General features: G+C 41.9%; 1 pseudogene; it reads left to right on the top strand.

Annotated features, from left to right (window-relative positions):
* Positions 1-2,272: 2,272 nt before the first annotated feature.
* On the top strand, positions 2,273-5,876 carry LOC132653784 (NEDD4-binding protein 1-like; annotated as a pseudogene).
* Positions 5,877-8,502: the final 2,626 nt, after the last annotated feature.

Below are 8,502 nucleotides of genomic sequence, written 5' to 3'. Positions count from 1 at the left end.
GGAACAGTTTCTAAATCCTTTTGGGTGAGGACAAAAGACCTTGGTATTTATTTCATTAATTTTACTAAATGAAACCAAGCCATACTGTTTGAGCCAATTAAGAAAGCTGCAGGTTTTACAACATATCATGTCAGGATGATAAATAAAAAATAATGAGAAGGGTTCTGATGGAAACTTTTATATCATCTGAAAATCAAGAAAAAAATGTCTGGTTAAATCAAAAGAGTGAAGCTGGGAAAAATCTAACCTGAAGGTATATCGAATGTTATAGACAGTATGAACTGTATTTGCTTTTTTTTTTTTAATACCTGCAGGTATGATTTGAGAAAGAACTGTAAAATATGTTGCTGTGCATTTAAAAGGCTGGGTGTTTCTTCAATGCAAAATGTTTTCTTATGTTCTTTAAAGGGGGAAGGAAACTGCAGCTCCATGATAGCCCAGGATTATACAGGGCTATATTCAAGTCGTTGTTAACTATTATATAAAATATATGCCTGGTTGCCAGTTCCTATATAAATAATTTAATGCTGTTTCTTTCTGGCCAATAGGTTTGGTATTGCGAGAATAGTCCATCTCTGCTAAAGTTGCCAGATGTGTTTAGTTCTCCATTTAGTGCTAAATGAAACTTTTGTCCTTAAAGCTTTTTTGCTGTTCAATGCAATGTGATAGGATATACAAGATTTGCTAGCCTTTCTATGGACTGTATCTGATTGAAAGTTTTGCTTTGATTTTATTTCAGAAAGATATTTAAAGTTGTGCTAATGACTACAGTTGGTTACAAGAGTGAGCTTTGTCTAGTCTTTTGTTTATATTTTTAAAGTTAAGCCTAGGATGGGTAATTACAAGGTTTTCCCACATAGATCTACTTGAGATAAATATCGTCTTAAAACATTTATCTAAGGAATATGCCAGAATTAGAGATTATGGCATTCTGATTTATAGGATTCAATATAGAATACATAATTAAAGATAGCTACAGAATAATTCAGCTATGCTTGCCCTCAAGCTTGTCAGAGATATGATGAATATGGCATTTTAATGTGTGTAAGCTTATAATAACAGAGACTCCCAAAATTCTGGCAGTAGCCCTCCCAAGGTCTCCAAGAAGATTTGGGCACAACGACAGATGACTGCGACTCTGGATTATGATATGCTAACCACTGAGCAAGACTGCCCCGAATGGCCCACTGCTAAAGCCTAGCCTAAACTGGGGACAAAAAATGTTGGCACCAGTAGAGTCAACGTTTCACGTTGTAGAGAGTGAGGTGAGGCCATTTTTCTCATGTTTCATTTTCCACAGAAACAGTCTCTCATCTTTTGTGCCTGATGGCTGGACCACCTCTGCTCATGATGCCATGAGACCACAGGAGCCAGGGACAGCTGCCTAGGGTGATGGACTGACTAGTTGTAACTGTCATTTCGTTTGATACATGGATTGGTACATTTATTTAGCTCATAATTTGTCCTTCTTAAGTCTCTGGTCACATTGATGGCTAAGCTAAGTAATTGGTAGCTTTGCAGCTAAAAAACAGATAATTAGATTAATTGTTAGTTTATTGGATAGTTTATTAGCTAGTTAAAATTACCAGGCACTATGTCTTCTATTTAAAAGGGCAAACATGTTTGCCTTACTCATAGGCTTCATGTTAATTATCTATGTTTTATGATAATAAGCTGAAAAAATATAACTTCATATAAAATCTGAGAATATAAAAATTTAGATTATGAGAATTTAAAAAATATTGTTTAAAACTCTGGAAACTTGTTTTAGGATTGATAAATGCAAAAATGATTAGGAAATCTAATATGTTTTATTAAAAATTTTAAATTTCTTCCCCCACAAACTATTTTTATGCTTACGTTAAAAGATTTTAGAAGCTCAGAGTTTGTTTATTTTTTTGATCAATAATGTTTTGATAAACTGAAGGAGCACTGAGTGCTCATTATTCAGTTATAAGTTTGAGATTTTAATTTTCTCTTGGTTGTCTTATGGAGATAGACTTAGAGATGTTTTTCATCATGTTAAGGACATCTGTCCAATGTGTATATCTGACCCAAAAGCCATAGCTTTTATAGTATTTTTAATATCTTCTATTTTTGAGGTAGACCTTGATATAGGATTTAGAAATATCTTATACCTATTCCTTCTAATTGCTTTGTTAAGGAAAGTCCAAACATCCAGAGTTTAACATTTAAATTGTTTACATATTTCTGCCTAACTTTCCAGTATGACAGGGCTAAAAGTAGATGCTGGGTGTACAAGAACGGCATAATGGCTGATTACCATCAGCTGTGCCCACAGTTAAAATGTTAGAGTTTCAGGTCATGGACACACTTAAATTGTATAAATTGTTTGCAAAACAAATAACTAAGAACTGATACTCATTCCAGTTTTACCTGTTATTCACAAAATGTTGTTGATATATTATTTTTCTGAGTCTTTTATTATTTCCATTTGCAAACTAAAAATTTATATGAATTTCAGGAAATCAAAAAGTCATGAGACCTGAATCTGGCATAGCTCAAACAGACCACAGATAAGCGTTTTTCCCCTTTGTTTTAGGATTTCTCACTTGCCCCATTTACGGGACAACTTTTAACTTCTCTTTCTGGTCTGAATTTGTCTCATCAGATTTTCACCTGTTTGATTCTATTCGGGATCAGTTATAGATTACAAGCTGAGATGCTGGAAACTGACATGATTACTCAATGTCTCTTCAGTTAGATCAACTAACCAGATGCTTCTGAAGACTGCCTTATTGCGCAAGCTTTAGATGGCATTTCTGCCTACCAAGTCCCTGATGCCAACGGTCCTATTTTAAGAATTGAAGAGGATTCAGAAGAAGAGGCCTTTGGCCCCAAAATCCCACCTAATGGGCTAAAATGCTAAGTTAAAAGGGGGCTCCCTGATATTAGCTATTATCTTGGGGACCTGTTTAGCTGGTTCAGGAACTAGTACTGCAACACTGGATGTACAGAGCCAGAACTGTAACGGCTTAAAGGCAGAATCTTCTGCTTTCAGTCACTTTTGGATCATGCTTGCTTAACAAATTATTAGGACACATTAATCAAAGAATAGGAACCATACAGTTAATGGTAATAAAAACCCAGTACTGTTATCTTGAAGCTGAAGATGGACTGCAAGAGCCCAGGATTGGCCTGTTTATGCACAAGGAAATGGGGGAATGAAGAGTTTAAGTTTACCTGGGTGACTCCATTTGAAATGAGAAGCCATTTTTACCGGGAACTTAACTCAGTACCAGGAAATATCACTCGGCATCAAACAAAGTTAACTCTCCTAGCAACAGCCTCCAAGAAATATCACAGAATACTTGGCAGAAAACAGAGGCAATCTCTTTGACAAGAATCAATGTGGAACTGTTGGGAAAATTCTCCCCAACTTAGAAGATGCAGTTTAGAAAAATGGCAATTGTGAATAAGTGCCTCAGGTAAACGGGCATCTCTCCCTTATGATTATATCCAATCCTGTAGTATCAAGGTATGAATCCCCCTGCTTGCTGTCATGGAAAACCCCTGCTTGAAATTTTTCCATTACATAACCTGTTAACCTGGGGCATGGTGTCCAACTTCTCTACTGCTGCATCAGTGAGACTTGATTCATAAGTTAGATAAGCCTCTGAATAAGCTCTCTTGCTAATTATTTGGAGATGTTTCCAGGTGGACTCAGAGAGTCTCTAAACTGGGCAAAACACAACCACCATTACCACCACCAACATCTCAGCAACCGCTATGACCTGGTGTAGGAAAAACTTATCCAACAGGATGAAAGAGGACAATGAGTTCTTAAAATAGGCAGATTGGAAGAACTGGATCATGAAATGGACATTTACTGAGGGACAGAGTCTTGTCTCATAATGACCAGCAAGCTGAGGGAAATACCCATGAGCATCTTTCCAGACTCTGAGAAAAAAACCAAACAATAGAGCAGATTCGGCCATCTCATCCATTCATGAGAGTCCTGAACTCACACTGGGCCTGGTGTTGGAAGCAAGGCAGGATGGAGACCTCATTCTTGATGGGGAGGAGATGAAGGAGTGCAGCAGGAACTTCCAACTGTGGGTACTTGCCTTGCCAGGGGGAACATTGCTGTATACTATGGGAGAGGGAAGGTGAAAAGAAGTACAGAAGGAGCTTCCACCTGTGGGTAGGACTCTTACAGGATGGAACACTGCTATAATGTATGGGAGAGCTGAATAATATGGGACAGAGGAGTGGATCAGGGAACACAATAGAAGCTTCCGCTGTGGGTAGTTTCTTCCCTGATGAAGCATTGATGTATAGAATGGGAGAAAGGAGGAACAGATGTTTGGTCTGTGCTCTAGGACTGAAAACCAGTACAATGTTCCCACTCAGCGGAAAGAAGCCACAGGAAGGAAGGGGATTGAATCAGGGATCCTTAAGACAGCCTGGAGAAGGGGAGAGGGTCTTCCTTCCTTCCTTCCTTCCTTCCTTCCTTCCTTCCTTCCTTCCTTCCTTTCTTCCCTTCCTTCCTTCCTTTCTTCCCTTCCTTCCTTCCTTCCTTCCTTCCTTTCTTTCTTTCTTTCTTTCTTTCTTTCTTTCTTTCTTTCTTTCTTTCTTTCTTTCTTTCTTTCTCTCTCTCTCCCTTCCATCCTTCCTTCCTTCCTTCCTTCCTTCCTTCCTTCCTTCCTTCCTTCCTTCCTTCCTTCCTTCCTTCCTTCCTTCCTTCCTTCCTTCCTTCCTTCTTCCCGCTCAGGGGGCTCGCCTGAGCCTAAGCCGAGGTGCCCCCACTTTCTGAGCCGCTCCTGCAGCAGCCCAGGCTGTTTCCTTCAGGGACAGGACCCATAGCATTGGGCGGATCCTCTGAGGACCCCACTGCCACAGTCACAGGGGTTCAGAGATTTCAAGAGACCCTCAAGACCCCATACAGTCCGGCCTTGAGAAATGAGCCTGGCAGAGCAGATCTGAAGCATGTGGTGATAGACGGGAGTAACGTGGCCATGGCCCACGGCCTACAAAAGTTCTTCAGTTGCAGAGGAATAGCCCTCGCCGTGGAGTATTTCTGGAAGCTTGGCAACAGAAACATCACCGTGTTTGTCCCACAGTGGAGAACGAGGCAGGATCCTCACGTCACGGAACAGCACCTGTTGGGCCAGCTCCAGGAGCTCGGCATAGTGGCTCTGACTCCTGCCCGCAGGGTCTCCCGAGAAACCATCTCTTCTCATGAGGACAGGTTCCTACTGCACCTGGCAGACAAGACCGGGGGGATCATCGTGACCAATGATAACCTGAGAGAGTTTGTGACTGAGTCGGCGTCCTGGAGAGAAATCGTTGCCACCAGTCTGCTTCAGTACACGTTCGTGGGAGACATATTTATGGTTCCCGATGACCCTCTGGGAAGACACGGACCTCGGCTGGAAGAATTTCTTCGAAAAGACCTCTTTCCTCCAGACAGGCAGCTGGTTGTTGACAGCAGCCTGCCAGGCATGAGCACTTTGGACACTGTCCTCAGGAGCCCCAGCCCCAGCCCCAGCCCCAGCCTCAGCTCCAGCCCCATCCCCAGCTCCAACCCCAGCCCCAGCCCCAGCCCCAGCCCCTGCCCCAGCCCCAGCCCCAGCCACTAGCCACCACCCCAGATACACGGAGCCTCTCCATGCCCTGGGCTTCCTCAGCAACAGCTCTTCACTACCCCGGTTACACTGCCCAGGATGCAGCAGAAACTGGCCAGGCCGGCACAGAGATCTTGGGCAGAGACCACCCAGCTGAGGGAGGCGCTGATGAGCATCTTCCCGGACTCTGAGCAGAAACGGAAGGTTGACCGGATTCTGCTAGCTCATTCATCCACGGTGGACCTGAACGCCCTCTCTGGCCTCGTGTTGGATGCAAGGCTGGGCTGAGACTGCACTCACGGTGGGGTGGGGAGGGGACCGGGGAGGACACTAGGGGCTGCCACCTGTGGGTACTTCCTTGCCTGAGGGAACATTGCTGTATGCTATGGGAGAAATGAGGGACAGATGCTTGGTGTACTCAAAATGGAGATTCTAAATAAACAGAAACGGGGAGTAAGAACTCCCACAAATACAGACTATTGTGTTTTTGTGTTTTGTTTTGTTTTTTAAGTTGAAATTTCCTGATTGTGAACCAGGCAGACAACTTCTGTTCAAAGTCCCTGGATTCTAGGAGAACGTGATGATGAGTGTGAGCTTCCATTCTTCAATGGGATTTAAAAACAGTGGGGTGGGATTCAGCGAATGGGATGCTCAGAGGAGCAGCTTTTGCCTATATTTCCACAGTTGAGCAATGCCCATGGGTTCAGTCAAAATGCAAAGGGAGCCCATCCTGAGTGACAGAGGATTCCCCAAAAAAGCCTCTACTCAAGGATGGAAAGCAGGCAGAATGAGGGCAACCAAGATCCATTGTGCCACTCAGAATGTTGATAGACCCACTACCCAGTGCGCGCGCACACACACACACACACACACACACACACACACACACACCATCACAACCACCACCATTTCCACAAGCTCAATGTCCTGGTGAAGGAACAGCTCATCCAAAGGACTAAAAGAAGACAGTGAGTTTCTGAAACAGGCAGATGAGAAGACCTAGATCCTGAAATGGACATTTGCTGAGGGACAGATACTCATTGGGATCATGGCCTGAAGGCATCTTCAGGAGCATTATTGGACTCTTTACTTGAGGGGAGTGATGATGGTCTGTGCTCTAAGTCTGAAACCCAGTACAAAGACCTTTTAAGTTTTCACCTCTTTTTGTGGGAATTCTCACTTTCCCCTTTTATAAGAGAAGTATTTATTTATGTTTCCAGTCTGAATTTTTCTCAGCAGATTTTTATCTCATTGACATTGTTTGGTATTAGTTATAGCCTGCAAGTTGAGATATAGATGGTGTAAACTGCCATGATTGCTCACTGTTTCTTCAGTTGTTTCAACTAACCAGATGCCTCCTATTACTTCCCCATTTATAGCCTTTCCCTGGCATTTCAACATTCCTTTTCCCTGATTCCCATGGTCCTTTTGTCATAATTGAAGCTATTTCAGAAAAATATACTTTTGGCCCAAAAATCCTAATGGGCTTAAATGTTAAGTTAAAAGGGCATTCCCTTACATTACTTATTATCTTGGGACCTACTTAGCTTTAGCAGGAATTAGTATTGCGAAACTATGTACAAAGCCAGAATCATAACAGCTTAAAGGCAGAATCTACTTTAAGTCGCTTTTGGATAATGCTTGCTTAACAAATTATTAGGACACATTAATCAAAGAACAGGAACCATACAGTTAATGGTAATAAAAACCCAGTTCCATTACCTTGAAGCTGAAGATGGACTGCAAGAGCCCAAGATTGGCTCATTTATGCACAAGGAAATGGGGGAATGCATAGTTTAAGTTAGCCTGGGTAACTCAGTTTTGAAATGAGAAACAGTCTTGACTGGGAGCTGAAGTGATGTACCAGGAAATATCATATGGCAGAAAAAAATTTAACTCTCCTAGCAACTGCCTCCAAGAAATATCACAGAATAAATCCGTGTTACAAAACAGAAACAAGAACCCTGAGCACAGGAGGCAACAACGAAGGGGGCACAGCAGGAATTCTCATGTCAGGGGCTCCAAGATGGCGGCGACCAGTGTGCACCTTATCTGAGGGGCAAAGGATTTGAAATTCCAAAATTGGTGAGTGAACGGGCTGCTGGATCCAGAACAGAGTAGGCTTCCAGGGACAAAGAGACTAACCATGAACTAAGTTCTTTTAGAATCAGGTTATCCGATGTCTCCTACATGGTCCTTTCCTGGGGACTCAATCCTGAGGTGCTTCCCCATATATATCTCCCTACTCCCTCTTTGGTCATTTTCTTTCAGTTTGTTAATATGATGGATCACTTTGATGTATTTCCATATATCAAACCACCCCTGCATACCTGGGATGAAGCCTACTTGGTCATAATGGATGATATCTTTGATGTGTTCATGGATTTGGTTTGTGAGTATTTCACTGAGTATTTTCAATCAATGTTCCTAAGTGAGATTGGCCTGCAATTCTCTTTCTTCATTGGGTCTTTGTGAGGTTTATGTATCAAGGTGACTGTGGCTTCATAGAATGAGTTTGATAGTATTCCTTCTGTTTCTATTTTGTGGAATAGTTTGAAGAGAATTGGAGTTAGCTCTTCTTTGAAGGTCTGGTAGAATTCTGTGCTGAAACCATCTGGTCCTGGGCTTTATTTGGATGGGAGACTTTTGATGACAGCTTCTATTTCCTTAGGGGATATAGGATTATTTACTTAAGTTTCCTGTTCTTGATTCAGCTTTGGCAAATGGAATTGGTCAAGAAAAGTGTCCATTTCATTTAGATTTTCAAATTTTGTTGCTTATAGGCTTTTGTAATAAGACCTAATGATTGTTTGGATTTTCTCAGTGTCTGTTGTTATGTCTCCCTTTTCGTTTCTGATTTTGCTGATTTAGACAGTTTCTCTCTGCCTTTTAGCTAGATTGTCTGTCTTGATTT

The sequence above is a fragment of the Meriones unguiculatus genome, chromosome 4, assembly GCF_030254825.1.
Source record: "Meriones unguiculatus strain TT.TT164.6M chromosome 4, Bangor_MerUng_6.1, whole genome shotgun sequence".
Classification (NCBI taxonomy): domain Eukaryota; kingdom Metazoa; phylum Chordata; class Mammalia; order Rodentia; family Muridae; genus Meriones; species Meriones unguiculatus.
Note: the sequence above shows the minus strand (reverse complement) of the source record. Positions and strands in the feature narration are given on the sequence as shown.